General features: G+C 41.9%; 1 protein-coding gene across 1 annotated transcript in view; it reads left to right on the forward strand.

The window, feature by feature from the left end:
* The window catches only part of LOC136863886 (uncharacterized), a 381,085-nt gene that overhangs the window by 71,890 nt on the left and 293,133 nt on the right, over positions 1–16,062 (forward strand). The gene's annotated exons all lie outside the window — the stretch shown is intronic.

A 16,062-nucleotide genomic window follows, 5' to 3' on the forward strand; every position in this document is an offset into this window, starting at 1 on the left:
CATGTGGCTATGTACATGTCTGTTGAGCACACAACATGTGGCTATGTACGTGTCTGTTGATCACACAACATGTGGCTATGTACGTGTCTGTTGAGCACACAACATGTGGCTATGTACGTGTCTGTTGATCACACAACATGTGGCTATGTACGTGTCTGTTGAACACACAACATGTGGCTATGTACATGTCTGTTGAGCACACAACATGTGGCTATGTACGTGTCTGTTGAGCACACAACATGTGGCTATGTACGTGTCTGTTGAGCACACAACATGTGGCTATGTACGTGTCTGTTGAGCACACAACATGTGGCTATGTACGTGTATGTTGAGCACACAACATGTGGCTATGTACGTACCTGTTGAGCACACAACATGTGGCTATGTACGTGTCTGTTGAGCACACAACATGTGGCTATGTACGTGTCTGTTGAGCACACAACATGTGGCTATGTACGTGTCTGTTGAGCACACAACATGTGGCTATGTACGTGTCTGTTGAGCACACAACATGTGGCTATGTACGTGTCTGTTGAGCACACAACATGTGGCTATGTACGTGTCTGTTGAGCACACAACATGTGGCTATGTACGTACCTGTTGAGCACACAACATGTGGCTATGTACGTGTCTGTTTAGCACACAACATGTGGCTATGTACGTGTCTGTTGAGCACACAACATGTGGCTATGTACGTGTCTGTTGAGCACACAACATGTGGCTATGTACGTGTATGTTGAGCACACAACATGTGGCTATGTACGTGTCTGTTGAGCACACAACATGTGGCTATGTACGTACCTGTTGAGCACACAACATGTGGCTATGTACGTGTCTGTTGAGCACACGACATGTGGCTATGTACATGTCTGTTGAGCACACAACATGTGGCTATGTACGTACCTGTTGAGCACACAACATGTGGCTATGTACGTGTCTGTTGAGCGCACAACATGTGGCTATGTACGTACCTGTTGAGCACACAACATGTGGCTATGTACGTGTCTGTTGAGCGCACAACATGTGGCTATGTACGTACCTGTTGAGCACACAACATGTGGCTATGTACGTACCTGTTGAGCACATAACATGTGGCTATGTGCGTGTCTGTTGAGCACACAACATGTGGCTATGTACGTGTCTGTTGAGCACACAACATGTTGCTATGTACGTGTCTGTTGAGCACACAACATGTGGCTATGTACATGCCTGTTGAGCACACAACATGTGGCTATGTACGTGTCTGTTGAGCACACAACATGTGGCTATGTACATGTCTGTTGAGCACACAACATGTGGCTATGTACGTGTCTATTGAGCACACAACATGTGGCTATGTACGTGTCTATTGAGCACACAACATGTGGCTATGTACGTGTCTATTGAGCACACAACATGTGGCTATGTACGTGTCCGTTGAGCACACAACATGTGGCTATGTACGTGTCTATTGAGCACACAACATGTGGCTATGTACGTGTCTGTTGAGCACACAACATGTGGCTATGTACGTGTCTATTGAGCACACAACATGTGGCTATGTACGTGTCTGTTGAGCGCACAACATGTGGCTAAGTACGTGTCTGTTGAGCGCACAACATGTGGCTATGTACATGTCTGTTGAGCATACAACATGTGGCTATGTACGTGTCTATTGAGCACACAACATGTGGCTAAGTACGTGTCTGTTGAGCACACAACATGTGGCTATGTACGTGTCCGTTGAGCACACAACATGTGGCTATGTACGTGTCTATTGAGCACACAACATGTGGCTATGTACGTGTCTGTTGAGCGCACAACATGTGGCTAAGTACGTGTCTGTTGAGCGCACAACATGTGGCTATGTACATGTCTGTTGAGCATACAACATGTGGCTATGTACGTGTCTATTGAGCACACAACATGTGGCTAAGTACGTGTCTGTTGAGCACACAACATGTGGCTATGTACGTACCTGTTGAGCACACAACATGTGGCTATGTACGTGTCTGTTGATCACACAACATGTGGCTATGTACGTGTCTGTTGAGCACACAACATGTTGCTATGTACGTGTCTGTTGAGCACACAACATGTGGCTATGTACATGCCTGTTGAGCGCACAACATGTGGCTAAGTACGTGTCTGTTGAGCGCACAACATGTGGCTAAGTACGTGTCTGTTGAGCGCACAACATGTGGCTATGTACATGTCTGTTGAGCGCACAACATGTGGCTATGTACATGTCTGTTGATCACACAACATGTGGCTATGTACGTGTCTATTGAGCACACAACATGTGGCTATGTACGTACCTGTTGAGCACATAACATGTGGCTATGTACGTGTCTGTTGAGCACACAACATGTGGCTATGTACATGTCTGTTGAGCACACAACATGTGGCTATGTACGTGTCTGTTGAGCACACAACATGTGGCTATGTACATGTCTGTTGAGCACACAACATGTGGCTATGTACATGTCTGTTGAGCACACAACATGTGGCTATGTACGTGTCTGTTGAGCACACAACATGTGGCTATGTACGTGTGTGTTGAGCACACAACATGTGGCTATGTACATGTCTGTTGAGCACACAACATGTGGCTATGTACGTTTCTGTTGAGCACACAACATGTGGCTATGTACGTGTCTGTTGATCACACAACATGTGGCTATGTACGTGTCTGTGAGCACACAACATGTGGCTATGTACGTACCTGTTGAGCACGCAACATGTGGCAATGTACGTGTCTGTTGAGCACACAACATGTGGCTATGTACGTGTCTGTTGAGCACACAACATGTGGCTATGTACATGTCTGCTGAGCACACAACATCTGGCTATGTACGTGTCTGTTGAGCACACAACATGTGGCTATGTACTTACCTGTTTAGCACACAACATGTGGCTATGTACGTGTCTGTTGAGCACACAACATGTGGCTATGTACGTGTCTGTTGAGCACACAACATGTGGCTATGTACATGTCTGTTGAGCACACAACATGTGGCTATGTACGTACCTGTTGAGCACACAACATGTGGTTATGTACGTACCTGTTGAGCACACAACATTGGCTATGTACGTGTCTGTTGAGCACACAACATGTGGCTATGTACGTACCTGTTGAGCACACAACATGTGGCTATGTACGTGTCTGTTGAGCACACAACATGTGGCTATGTACAAGCCTGTTGTTCCGCCCAGTTTGTTAAAAATCACCTTTATTGTACTGCGTACAAGGATGAGTAACCCTAGAAAACTTGTCATGGTTAAAAATGCATTCAATATTTAAGTGTTATTATATACTTTTCCATATTTAGGCAGCCTATCTTGTAGGAAGTACAAATAAATAAACTAATAATAATGGGCAGTATGGACTCTGGCGTAGGGAAGATCTATAGAGGGATAATGAACGGCTAATGGACTCAGTAAGGAAATGGCAACCGAAGTTCCAGGTGGATGCAACCTGACTAATGAATCAGATTTTTAATGTATTGGGCAACAGACCTAACGTATCGTACACATTTTTGAAGTTGGGACCTAAAGAACGTGGGACTAAATCAGGAGGACATATTTAACCGGAAATGAGGATCAGTGAGCAAATGTAGGACAGCGGCTGGAGAGGAAAGAGAAGACGCTTTTGTGCTCCAAGGAATGCTCGCAGAAATGCCTTGTGGGACACCCCTCTGAATCATTACAATATTTCCCTGCTAACAGCATTTTAGTCTGGAGATGCTAATTATCATATCATACTCATTACATCTATCTACCAGCTTGATGATATTGGATTGCAAGCTTGAAACTTCGGAGGGCTGATAAAGTTTCTAACGTGCTGTGGCATACTCTTTTACTCCCTACAGTTCGGCGGAGAAATGTTCTCACGAAAGTGGAATGTATATAGTAGAGAGAGGATAGTAATGGTAGGAGGGGAGTATTCATTCGGGGGAAAGAAGAATTTGTAAGCTACGATAAAGTTAAAGATGACAAACATGAAATTCTAAGTGTAAGGCTCACCTCTAAAGATAATAGGCAACCTGATATCTTTGGAGTTTACAGACCAGTGTATACAGTGTAGAGGGTGTAGCTCTGTCGCTGATTCAGAATCGTTGGATAAGATTTATTTATTTATTTTTCGCATGATTAATGTATGTACATATATATTGTACCCGTCCAAGGCTTCAGTACATAAGTAAATTGTCGTGGCACATGAATATGATACCAGAATGGAGCACCTCTGATGAGAGCTTTGAACTCAGCTCGGTGTCGAAGTTCCATCTCCCCTACTTGAGTAGTATCCTAGCTGAGTCGGTAAGCATTTCGGGTCAATGGTGCATTCGCTGGGCAAATATTAATTATCTACATAGTAGGGGAACCTTAATTGTGAGAAGAATACGTCTACTCTAATAAATGAGAAGAATGATTCTATTTTGTGAACACAAGTTTAAAAAACTAAGGAAACACACATATATATGCACGGATATCCCATTCACTATAAATCACAACACAAAGAATATATCCAAATTCATCTCGAGTGCTTAAATGTATATGAGTCTATTCTTCAATCGCATTTACACTCGATAACCCTTTAAATCTCGAGAAGGCGTATCCTCTCTGATTTTTTATTTATTAAATAAACACTTGTCACACTACGCATTATATCACTGTACACTGGTATTATTAAATATGGACATATACTGCGGCGGTTCATTATATTGCACCATTTCCTGTCTTTCGCTCCGACTAACTCAGGGAGGTAAAGTGCGCAGTAAATGTTCGAAAAATGGGTGATAAAAAATTGTAGCTAAACTTCTACAAAAGAGTATATTGACAGGATAAATGGAGATATATCTTGAAATGAGAGCATAAATTAAGGGGGTAGAATGGATTTATTTATCCAAAAACATAAAAATTGGTCCATGCTAAATTGAGATATCGTGAATAAAATTAAAATAATCGACTTCAAATAGTCGTAAAATTGCGATATAAGCTTAACTGAATACTAGACACTGAATAATAACAAACTAAACAAATGCGGGCAACGACCCGGCAAATCAATTCAAATGACATCGTCTATTTACATGGGAAACGTTGATTCGTTAAGTATTACTATTTATTGCGCCAGATAAGTACTATAATCTATTTATCCCCGTGAGCATCGACGTGAGAATAGTTTGTATTATGAACCGGGAGTACGAATACATTGGTACAATAACTATGACACTATAATTACTTTCCAGCTAATGCTGATACAAATAAATTAATACACTTTGGCACAAGGAGGTTCCCTAATACATCTTAACACTAACACTGAATGTACTATGAGCCCGTGCTCATAAAAACATATACGAGGCAGAACTGGTTATCAATAAAATTCAGGTAACGAGCTGATAAAACCAAGTTAAACAATACAGGACATAACATCACAAGGAAACAATCACAACAAGATTACCTGTGGGATAAACATACGTATACACTACACACAAATATAACAGAGATATCGGGGATCGAATCCGATGTCGGCAGGCTACATTGGTATGCGTCTGCAAGGAGACACAAATGGTCTCACACATTTCCGTGTCTTCAGTCGATCAGCTGTAATAGAAGCAAACAAATATTTCGGCAGGCAAGAGAGATCTTAGTCTGGGAAACATAACGGGATCATCCTTTCACTTTCTTCACCACAAGAGGGGAATCCAGCTGTCGGCTGTAAGTCGGGCACATTCATTACGGAGCTTCTCACAATAAGGCAGGGCGCGTCTGCAATTCACCTCCCCCCAGATGTAAACAAATATCCGTACACATTACTCGCTCAGCTGTTGCATTCTTGGCTACTCCACATCTGACTAATTAATACATATTTAGACATAGCTCCTATCAATGAAACGGCATATCATGCCTACGTGCTCTTCAAAGCCACGTGCTTTTTGACAGCTGACAGCGGCCATCTTTAAACAAGACAGCATCGTGTTGCTATCTTTACGACACTAAACCTGACTGTTGCTACCTTATGCGCATACATGTTCTTGTTTGACATCTGTCAGCCGCTATCTTTAACCACGTGTACATGGCCTACTGCTATCTTAACGGAAGTAAATCTTATAGCGCGGAATTTAACGGACAAGCAAGCAAGCTGTTACTTATGACTATCTTATAGCAAGATGGCCTTCTCAACATACTTACCAAGCTGTCCTTTTCAACATACTATTATCACAGAGAACTTGGTTTTTAAAAAACCAAGATGCTGTTTTCAACACTCTAAGACTTTGTTGACATACTTACGAAGCTGCTGTTAAGAACATTGATTCATCTACAGTAACTTCCTCTCGACAACTAACCGTACCCTCCCTTCCAAAATCCCAGTGAATACCTTGTGTGGTATACTGATGAGTGAGATACCTCGATAGTTGCTGCAATGCTCCTGTTCCCTTGCTTACAGACAGGTGTAATTACAGCTTTCATTTAATCAGAAGGTACCTTACCTCGATAGTTGCTGCAATGCTCCTGTTCCCTTGCTTACAGACAGGTGTAATTACAGCTTTCATTTAATCACAAGGTACCTTACCAACTTTCCATACCAATCTTATTACTCTAATCTATGTCCGGCTCCATGGCTAAACAATTAGCATGCTGGCCATTGGTCCAGAATTTCCCGGGTTCGATTCCCGACCGGTTCGTGGATTTTAACCCTCATTGGATAATTCCGATAACTCGGGGCCGGGTGTGTTTGTGCCGTATTCATAATTAGAAATCGTCATAGGAAGAGCCCCATCTTCACAGTCACGCACTAGCCATACGCCATTAATGCTCTTAGCGTTATGTGCGTTATTTAATAAGAATGAGATCGGCACGTGAAAGAAGTCTTACGGTGTCTGTACTCTACGGTAGTTGGTACACGTACAACTAATAACATTACCGACAGGCTAGGCCTACATTGCAACTATCTTTTCGAGGATGGTGTGTTTCCCATTTTCACACCGGGCGAACCCCGAATTGCACCGTAATTAAGTCCACACCTCCCGTCTTCCCCAATCGTAGCCTTCTCCTAACCTGCCCGTGTTCCTACGGCGTTGAATGAGAGCAAAATAGTGATGATAAAATAATGAGAGTTAAAAGAGATGCCTGCGGGCCAGAATTATGCTCAAAAAAGGAGATAGTCTAACGTTACGTTTAACTGGTCTCGCATACGTAACATACATACTGAAACCGTTCACGACATCGTCAGGAGCATGTCTTAATATCATGTGAATATAACATGCCGTTTTCTGCACCATTCTATGATAAATAGTGTCACAACCAGCATTTCTTGCCTAGTACAGGGCACCAGTGGCTCTCTGCTGGCTGGCAGGACTAGGGCACACATAGAGAAAAGAGAACTTCAGCCAGCAAGTACTTGAAAAACGCTCTCTTTCTGACGGAGAGAGAAGACAGAACGCACGCTGCACGTCAATGGGAGGTGCATATCACATCCTGTCAACACATGAAACAGTAACCCTCTATGATTATCCCTGCAAATCCACTGATACCAACCTACAGCCTTCATTTGTTATTAATAATAATCATAGAAATTCTGAAATACGTGACGGATATTTATGGATAAGGACTCATGTGAATTAGGGAAATTTATACCGATTTATGATATCAAGATGTGTCTTACATAATTAATAGATCACTAATTACGCGTGATATAAGGGTGCAGCAAATTGCAAACAGATGCCTGGGGTCTGACCGTGAGACAGAAATCCAGGATTCCCCATGGCATGGCGTCCCTAACAGAAATTTTTCTGATGATGTTTTAGAGATGTGATTAAACCTACGATGCGATCAGAATGAAATTTGATCAGTGGAAAGAAGAATATTTGAGCTTTCACTTGATACCTCAACCGACGTTGAAAGGCAAGCATTAGCGGACCGATTTTTGGGAAGTAAGCGTGTTTTGCCCCTTCTACAAGCGCCAAGCTAGTCCCTGTGTAAAAGAAAGGAGGTTTTGGAGTAATTTATTTAGTCTTTATTCGGTCTTTACTCAGTCGGATACGCAGTTTTTATTCAGCCTTATTCTCAGTGCAGCCTTTATTCAGTGTATTCATCATATTGTGCGGTGTGCAGATACTTTGTAGCCAGTGATATATAGGCACGGTGTTAATTATCGCCCTGTGTAAGTTAATTATTCGAGTGTTTACGGAGCTATGAATTATTCACTCATTGTGAGATTTAAATGTCATGTGTGAAACCATATAGACCCAGTGAAATGAGTGCTATTCACCTACGTTGAACCGTGGTGGCAGTCGCCGATGTTTGGGTTAGACATAGAAATACTTGTAACCTCACGATAGCCGATTTGGCAAGTAAACTTGGTGAGAAGGAATAGCGGCTTATGTGAGATATTATAGAACGGGCAGCGTCTGCTGAGCACCATAAGAACACAGTGAGTAACATGTCCTACGTGTAGTAAGTGCCGTGAATTAGGCGAATATAATTTCATTAACACGCACAGTGTTAAATTAAGTAGAAACTTTGTGTATCCAGAGACAGTGTCCAGGTGAACATGTGGTGTTTCAGTACCTAGCTGACTGTAATAATATTGTGATATGCAAATGAGAGGAAGTAGGTAACGAGCTACAGGACAATGTCGTTACTGGGCTAGTACACTCGAGTCCATGAGTGATACGAGTCACAACGAGTTATAGTGTGTGGCATAAAGTTAACATAGCTGTAACAGAATAATTTCCCCATTTGCATATATGAACGCGCGAGATCGTCAGATCCAGGAGGAATCTACAAGCTGTTCGCCTGCTTCCCATCCCAGCGCATCAGAGAACTTCTAGGCCATCCGGCGCCAGGTGAAGACCCAGACAGCATGAATGTGACCCAGGAGCAGACGAACCCAGGATTCCACTTTACTAAAGGCATCGTGATGGCAGCTAAAGTTACTATGGTTGCACATGCCTGAAGACAACTGATCACAATGCTGAAGCGATAAGTACATTTCCAATTATTGGCCTGAAAGTTATATCACTCTTTAACTGTAAATAAGTAATTTTATGCATGTAAATAAATGATAGTATAGCTAACTGTCTCAAGCTGTTTCAAACGGAATGTAGTTTCTTAGCTTATTATTTTATAGGGAATTTTTCTTCTGTGGTTGGGTAACCAGTCATTTTATTTTGACCCGGGGATAATTAATGCATGATGTAGTTATAAGATCCCAGAACTGATATGTGTTAAGTATCGTAATGAAAATGGGTTAGTGTTCATTAGATTGTTTCCAGCTACCATCAATTTATGAATGAATATGAGTCGTCAGAAGGTTCTTAAATTATTCCTTTTATACTTCACACGTAATGTAGGAAATCCCTTCAATCTATAGTTTTAAGACTGCTGAACAAGGTGGTGGAGACCTGATAGCGTGTGCGAACCATGAATGATCTAGAACGAGAGTGCCAGAGTTAATTTCAATTCCCGAAGAATAGAGTCATCTGTATAAATATGCATGTGTTTGAGATATCGGGATGAGAGCGGAAGCCAACTCGCAGGTCATTGTCCGGAAGGCTAAATTGTGAATAGAAATTTGAGTCTCCCAAATGATTATGTGTTAAGTGCGAAGAATTATACCTCACCGGGGATAATGTTACTGAGGCTGAATAAAAGCCAGATTGTGATATTGAAGCCGACAGAAGCTGGATGATTAAAGAAGATAGATATTCTTCTGTGAGAATAATAATAATGGAGACCGACGCGTTGTGTTCGGGGAATGATAATGAAAGTGGCCACCAGCCGAGAGCGCTAAGAGAGATTTATGGCCCCTTGTCTGAACGAAGGGACGACTGTGGATGTCTGGCCTTTCCACTGCTTGGGACATTAGGCGAGCTGTTCTTTCTTGCCTCGCCACGATGTAACATTCACATGCAAAATCATAGATTGCCACCGTCGTAGAGAATCAATATTTCAGGAGTTGAAAGAATTCCTCCCAACGTTTTCTTTATTTAATTAAATCGATATAGGGAATTTCAGGAAATGTACCCCGGAAGTCTGAGGAGATTGAGTTCGTTCCCATGTAGCAGTGATGACTATGGTCACTGTCAGTGAACATGGACGGATCATTCCTTCCATTCGCCTTCAAATATATAAAATGTAGTATTTCTTGTGTCTTTTTTCCAGACAATTGTTATTGTTCATGTTGTATATTGATTTTTGGCATTGTTTGTCGAATGTGTTGTCCCACAGGGAACAACGTTGTTTGAAATTTGTCTTATCAAATAGTGTTTATTAATATCCTGCTGAAACAACGTTATGCGACAGTTTAATAATTCATAAATATAATCAGATAGGATTTGTTAGACTAATGTTGTGATATGACTTTCACGTGTCTCGGAAGTGTGCTAACTGTAGCTTTATTTAACGCCTCAATCACAATGATATCATGACATCATAAACTATAAATTTGTGAAATACGAAACCATGATTCAGGAATAATCAATAGTTGCGAGATGTGCCTTTTTACTACGTGTACTTGTTCATTAATCAGTGTGTAATTACATAACGACTGTTAGCGAGTGTTAATTAATCAGAAGAGGAACGCCTCTTCGATATCGTAAGGTTATGAAGTGCAAAGTGCTACTCAGACAGAATGTGAAAGAGATATAAGTCACCAAGCATAGGGTAAATCTAATATATATTTTCCTCTATATCAATTTTTAAGGCATATCTTCTCGTACAGAATTTATTATGTGTTTTCCTCATTTCATTAGCCATTGTGTTTAAAAGTATGGAACACCATTCTTCTCATTTAGTAGTGAAGTCTTATTCCTCTTATATTTAGATTCCCCTACTTTAGAGGCATTTAATTTAGTGCCCATTTTTGTGCGAACAGACCGTCGACCCGTTTGCTCTCGAGCTTAGTCGTGGAAACTGCGAAGTAGGGCTGATGGGGCTTCGATGCCGGGTTGTTTTCTGCAGATCTCATCTAAGATAGTCCGTTCAGCCATCGCATTCGTGAACTAGTATAATTCATTATGCACTGGAGCCCTGGACAGGTGCAATATATTATCGTTGTAGAGCGTTATGCCTTTCAGCGCTCGGTCTGCAAGCCTCTGTGTATTTTATAAACGTCGCCACAAGCCTCTATTTGCAACTAGTGCTGTGGCCTCATTAATTCTATACCTCTTATCTTTGAATCGTTAGAAACTGAGTCTAACCACCGTCGTCTTGGTCTCTCTACTCCTCTCACCCTCCATAGCAGAGTCCATTATTCTCCTAGGTAACCTATCCTCCTCCATTCGTCACACATGACCCCACCACTGAAGCCGGTTTATGCGTTCAGCTTCATCCATCGAGTTCATTCCTAACTTAGCCTTTACCTCCTCATTCCGAGTACCCTCCTGTCATTATTCCCACCTGTTTGTACCAGAAATCATTCTCGCCACTTTCATGTCTGTTACTTATAACTTATGAAGAATATATACTGAGTCAACCCAGCTTTCGCTCCCGTAAAGCAAAATTAGTCTGAAAACAGACCGATGTAAAGATAGTTTCGTCTGGGAGCTGACTTCCTTCCTACAGAATACTGTTGATCGCAACTGCGAGCTCACTACAGTACATTAGCTTTACTACACCTTCATTCAATCTCAGTTACAATATTACCATCCTGGGAGAACACACAACCTTATACTTGAAATTATCGACCTGTTCCAGCTTTGTATCACCAGACATTCAATTCTGTTGAATTTCTTACCTACTGACATCAATTTAGTCTTCCAGGGGCTAATTTTCATGCCATACTCATTCTTATATGTAAGTATACTTAAATAGCAAACGACTGCGCCGGTATTCAAACCCACACTCTTAAAGTATAGGAGGCGTGCTCCTTAAAGGAACGGAATTCTTCCCAAAGTGAGCTGCAGAGTCTAAAGGTCACACATTACTTGGGAGGAAGGGAGATTAAGTAATCAGTAGGAATGCAACTGCAAGTACACAGTATGAGAGTATCAACATCATCAGTTTGCGATGATCTGTTATCAATAATGCGACTGAAAATGCACTGCCTTTATTTGTGGTCTAGACCCAGTACTGAAGGATAGATGTACAACCTCTTGGAACTAGAGGGGTCTTGTCGAAGAATTTCAACAGGAAACGCTTATGCTCCGTCATCAGCTTGTCGCATCTCGCTGGGAGAAAGACCCCTCTGTTCTCGCACTATTCACATGCAACTAAAGAACACAGTCTACTTCCAAATTCTGTTTTCCTCTAGCAGTTCCCACAGCCGGCCGCTGACTTTACGAATGGCACTGTTGTATTTCTTTGACTCAGACGGCGACGCGCAAGGCTTCACCCTATATCATGGGCTCAAAACCTACCAACTTCCACTTAAATTTATGGATAATGCGAAGACCTTACATTTTCTGCTTAATCTCCAGTTTCTGCTGACACTTTCATTCCAGTACTACAAACATCACTCAAACTTCACATTTTCTGAGATCTAATTACCTGTCAATTAACACTACAGACATCACCAGACCTTGACATCTTCTGAGCTCTAATTTCCTGTCCAGTAGCACTACAACAGGTGCGCAGACCTTGACATCTTCTGAGCTCTAATTTCCTGTCCAGTAGCACTACAACAGGTGCGCAGACCTTGACATCTTCTGAGCTCTAATTTCCTGTCCAGTAGCACTACAACAGATGCACAGACCGTGACATCTTCTCAGCTCTAATTTCCTGTCCAGTAGCACTACAACAGATGCACAGACCGTGACATCTTCTCAGCTCTAATTTCCTGTCCAGTAGCACTACAACAGGTGCGCAGACCGTGACATCTTCTGAGCTCTAATTTCCTGTCCAGTAGCACTACAACAGGTGCAGAGACCGTGACATCATTTCTGAAAATCGTTTTAATAGATTTTCTCTGTTAAGTATTCACAAAAACCGTAGTGAAGGGTGGGGAAGAATTTCTGGACAATGTGGTGATCCTTGAGTTCAGCCCACGAAAAGGGAAGCTGCAGCTTTTGTACACTGACTAACTGAAGGCAGTGTTAAGGAATGGTTAGCAGGAACGATTTTTCTTATAGTACAATACTATGAATGCCCTGTTGCTTGAGTAGTGTGCAATTTTAATGTAACTGTGGGCACTCTTGAAAGATAACTTTCTCAATTTTGGGCCTCCCACAATAAATCTTGCAGACACCTTGGGTATGGTTCGTATGCCATGAAGCGAAGATTACCTCACAAAAATACTTGAAGTGGAAATGTCCGAAAGCAGACAAATTTCTCGAAATTTCCTCCAACCATTATTTCATTTCACCATGAGCACCATATTTCACTGAGTTTACTCCTCTCCCTACTTTAATTCTGTACAATCTGATTGATTGATTGATTGATTGATTGATTGATTGATTGATTGATTGATTGATTGATTGATTGATTGATTGATTGATTGATTGATTGATTGATTGATTGATTGATTGATTGATTGATTGATTGATTGATTGATTGATTGATTGATTGATTGATTTAAGTTTTGAATTGTTTTTATGGCCATGCTTTTTAGCAATATAAGCAACGTTCAATTATTAAAATAAGCGTGTGTACTAACTCTTCACCTAACTTCTCAGACATGATCCGCCACTGTACAATGTTGTGTTGTGTATGTGTGTGTCCGTCATCGAATAATTGTACGGTAAAGAATTGCAATGACGTGTAATATAAGTTTACGGATGGTTCCGCTGCACTTGATTGATAAACAATGAATGCATTTTGAACGTTGGGCATGCGTACGGTCGGGTATGATGCGGCAGTTTAACCGTATCTGAATGTTCGATCGAGGATGTAATCTGGGAGTTTGCTGTTGAGGTTGGTTCTGACAAAGTGAATGACTCCTTGGCGTTCATTCAGCCTAGTTGAGTCAACGGTAGCGTTCTCGGATACGTGGTACTAGTACCTGTAGTGTAACGTAATCATTTAAAGGGAGACATATTCGTGATACATGTAAGTTCGTGATATGTTTTTAAATAAGTACCATGAACTTCTCTATTGTAGACTAAGCATTTTCAACGTTACTACTAGTTCCCTGACCGGGCGAGTTGGCCGTGCGGTTAGGGGTGCGCAGCTGTGAGCTTGCATCCGGGAGATAGGGGATTCCAACCCCACTGTCGGCAGCCTTGAAGATGGTCCGTTGTTTCCCATTTTCACACCAGGCAAATTCTGGGGCTGTACCTTAATTAAGGCCACGGCCATTTCCTTCCCACTCCTAGCTCTTTCCTGTCTCATCGTCGTCATAAGACCTATCCGTATCGGTGCGACGTAAAGCAAATTGCAACAACAACAACAACGGATGTCTCCAGCTACTTCCCTTGGTCTTCATCGTGCTCTAGCGGATACATAATACTTATTCAAAGACTTGTCACGAACTTATCTCCCTTTACGCTATGAAAAACATGGACAAAAATACACTCAGAGTACTTCATTATATGTAGGGTGGTACAATTACTACGCAGAGACTCAGAAATACACACAAAATACTTCCTTATATGTAGGGTGGTACAATTACTACGCGGAGACTCAGAAACACACACAACATACTTCCGTACTTGTAGTGTGGTGCAATTACTACGAAGAGACCCAAGAAATACACTCAAAATACTTCCGTACATGTAGTTTGGTACAATTACAATGAAGAGACTCAGAAATTCAACGAAAATACTTCCTTATATGTAGGGTGGTACAATTACTACGCGGAGACTCAGAAATACACTCAGAATACTGCCTTACGTGTAGAGTGATACAACTGCTAAGCAGAGACTCAGAAATACATTCAAAATACTTCCTTACGAGTATAGTGTTACAATTACTACGAAGAGACTCAGAAATGCACTCAAAAATATTTCCTTATATGCAGGGTGGTACAGTTACTACGCAGAGACTCAGAAATACATTCAACATACTTCCGTACATGTAGTGTGGTACAATTACAATGAAGAGACTCAGAAATTCGATGAAAATACTTCCTTATATGTAGGGTGGTACAGTTACTACGCAGAGACTCAGAAATACACTCAAAATACTTCCTTATATTTAGGATGGTACAGTTACTACATGTCCGCCTCTGTAGTGTAGTGGTTAGCGTGATTAGCTGCCACCCCAAGAGGTCCGGGTTCGATTCCCGGCTCTGCCACGAAATTTGAAAAGTGGTACGAGGGCTGGAACGGGGTCCACTCAGCCTCGGGAGGTCAACTGAGTAGAGGTTCGATTCCCACCTCAGCCATCCTGGAAGTGGTATTCCGTGGTTTCCCGAGTAACTTAAGGCCACGGCCGCTTCCTTCCCTCTTCCTTGCCTGTCCCATTCATCCTCCCCATCCCTCCACAAAACCTCTGTTCTGCATAGCAGGCGAGGCCGCCATGGGCGAGGTACTGGTCATTCTCCCCAGATGTATCCCTGACCCAAAGTCTGAATCTCCAGGACACTGCCCTTGAGGCGGTAGAGGTGGGATCCCTTCAATCAATCAATCAATCAATCAATCAATCAATCAATACTGATCTGCATTTAGGGCAGTCGCCCAGGTGGCAGATTCCCTATCTGTTGCTTTCCTAGCCTTTTCCTAAATGATTTCAAAGAAATTGGAAATTTATTGAACGACTCCCTTGGTAAGTTATTCCAATCCCTAATTCCCCTTCCTATAAACGAATATTTGCCCCAATTCGTCCTCTTGAATTCCAAATTTATCTTCATATTGTGATCTTTCCTACTTTTAAAGACACCACTCAAACATATTCGTCTACGGACGCCCTCCCACGCCATCTCTCCACTAACAGCTCGGAACATACCACTTAGTCGAGCAGCTCGTCTCCTTTCTCCCAAGTCTTCCCTGCCCAAATTTTGCAACATTTTTGTAACGCTACTCTCTTTCGGAAATCACCCGGAAAAAAATCGAGCTGCTCTCCTTTGGATTTTTTCCAGTTCTTGAATCAGGTAATCCTGATGAGGGTCCCATACACAGGAACCATACTCTAGTTGGGGTCTTACCAGAGACTTATATGCCCTCTCCTTTACATCCTTACTACAACCCCTAAACACCCTCATAA

The sequence above is a fragment of the Anabrus simplex genome, chromosome 2, assembly GCF_040414725.1.
Source record: "Anabrus simplex isolate iqAnaSimp1 chromosome 2, ASM4041472v1, whole genome shotgun sequence".
NCBI lineage: Eukaryota > Metazoa > Arthropoda > Insecta > Orthoptera > Tettigoniidae > Anabrus > Anabrus simplex.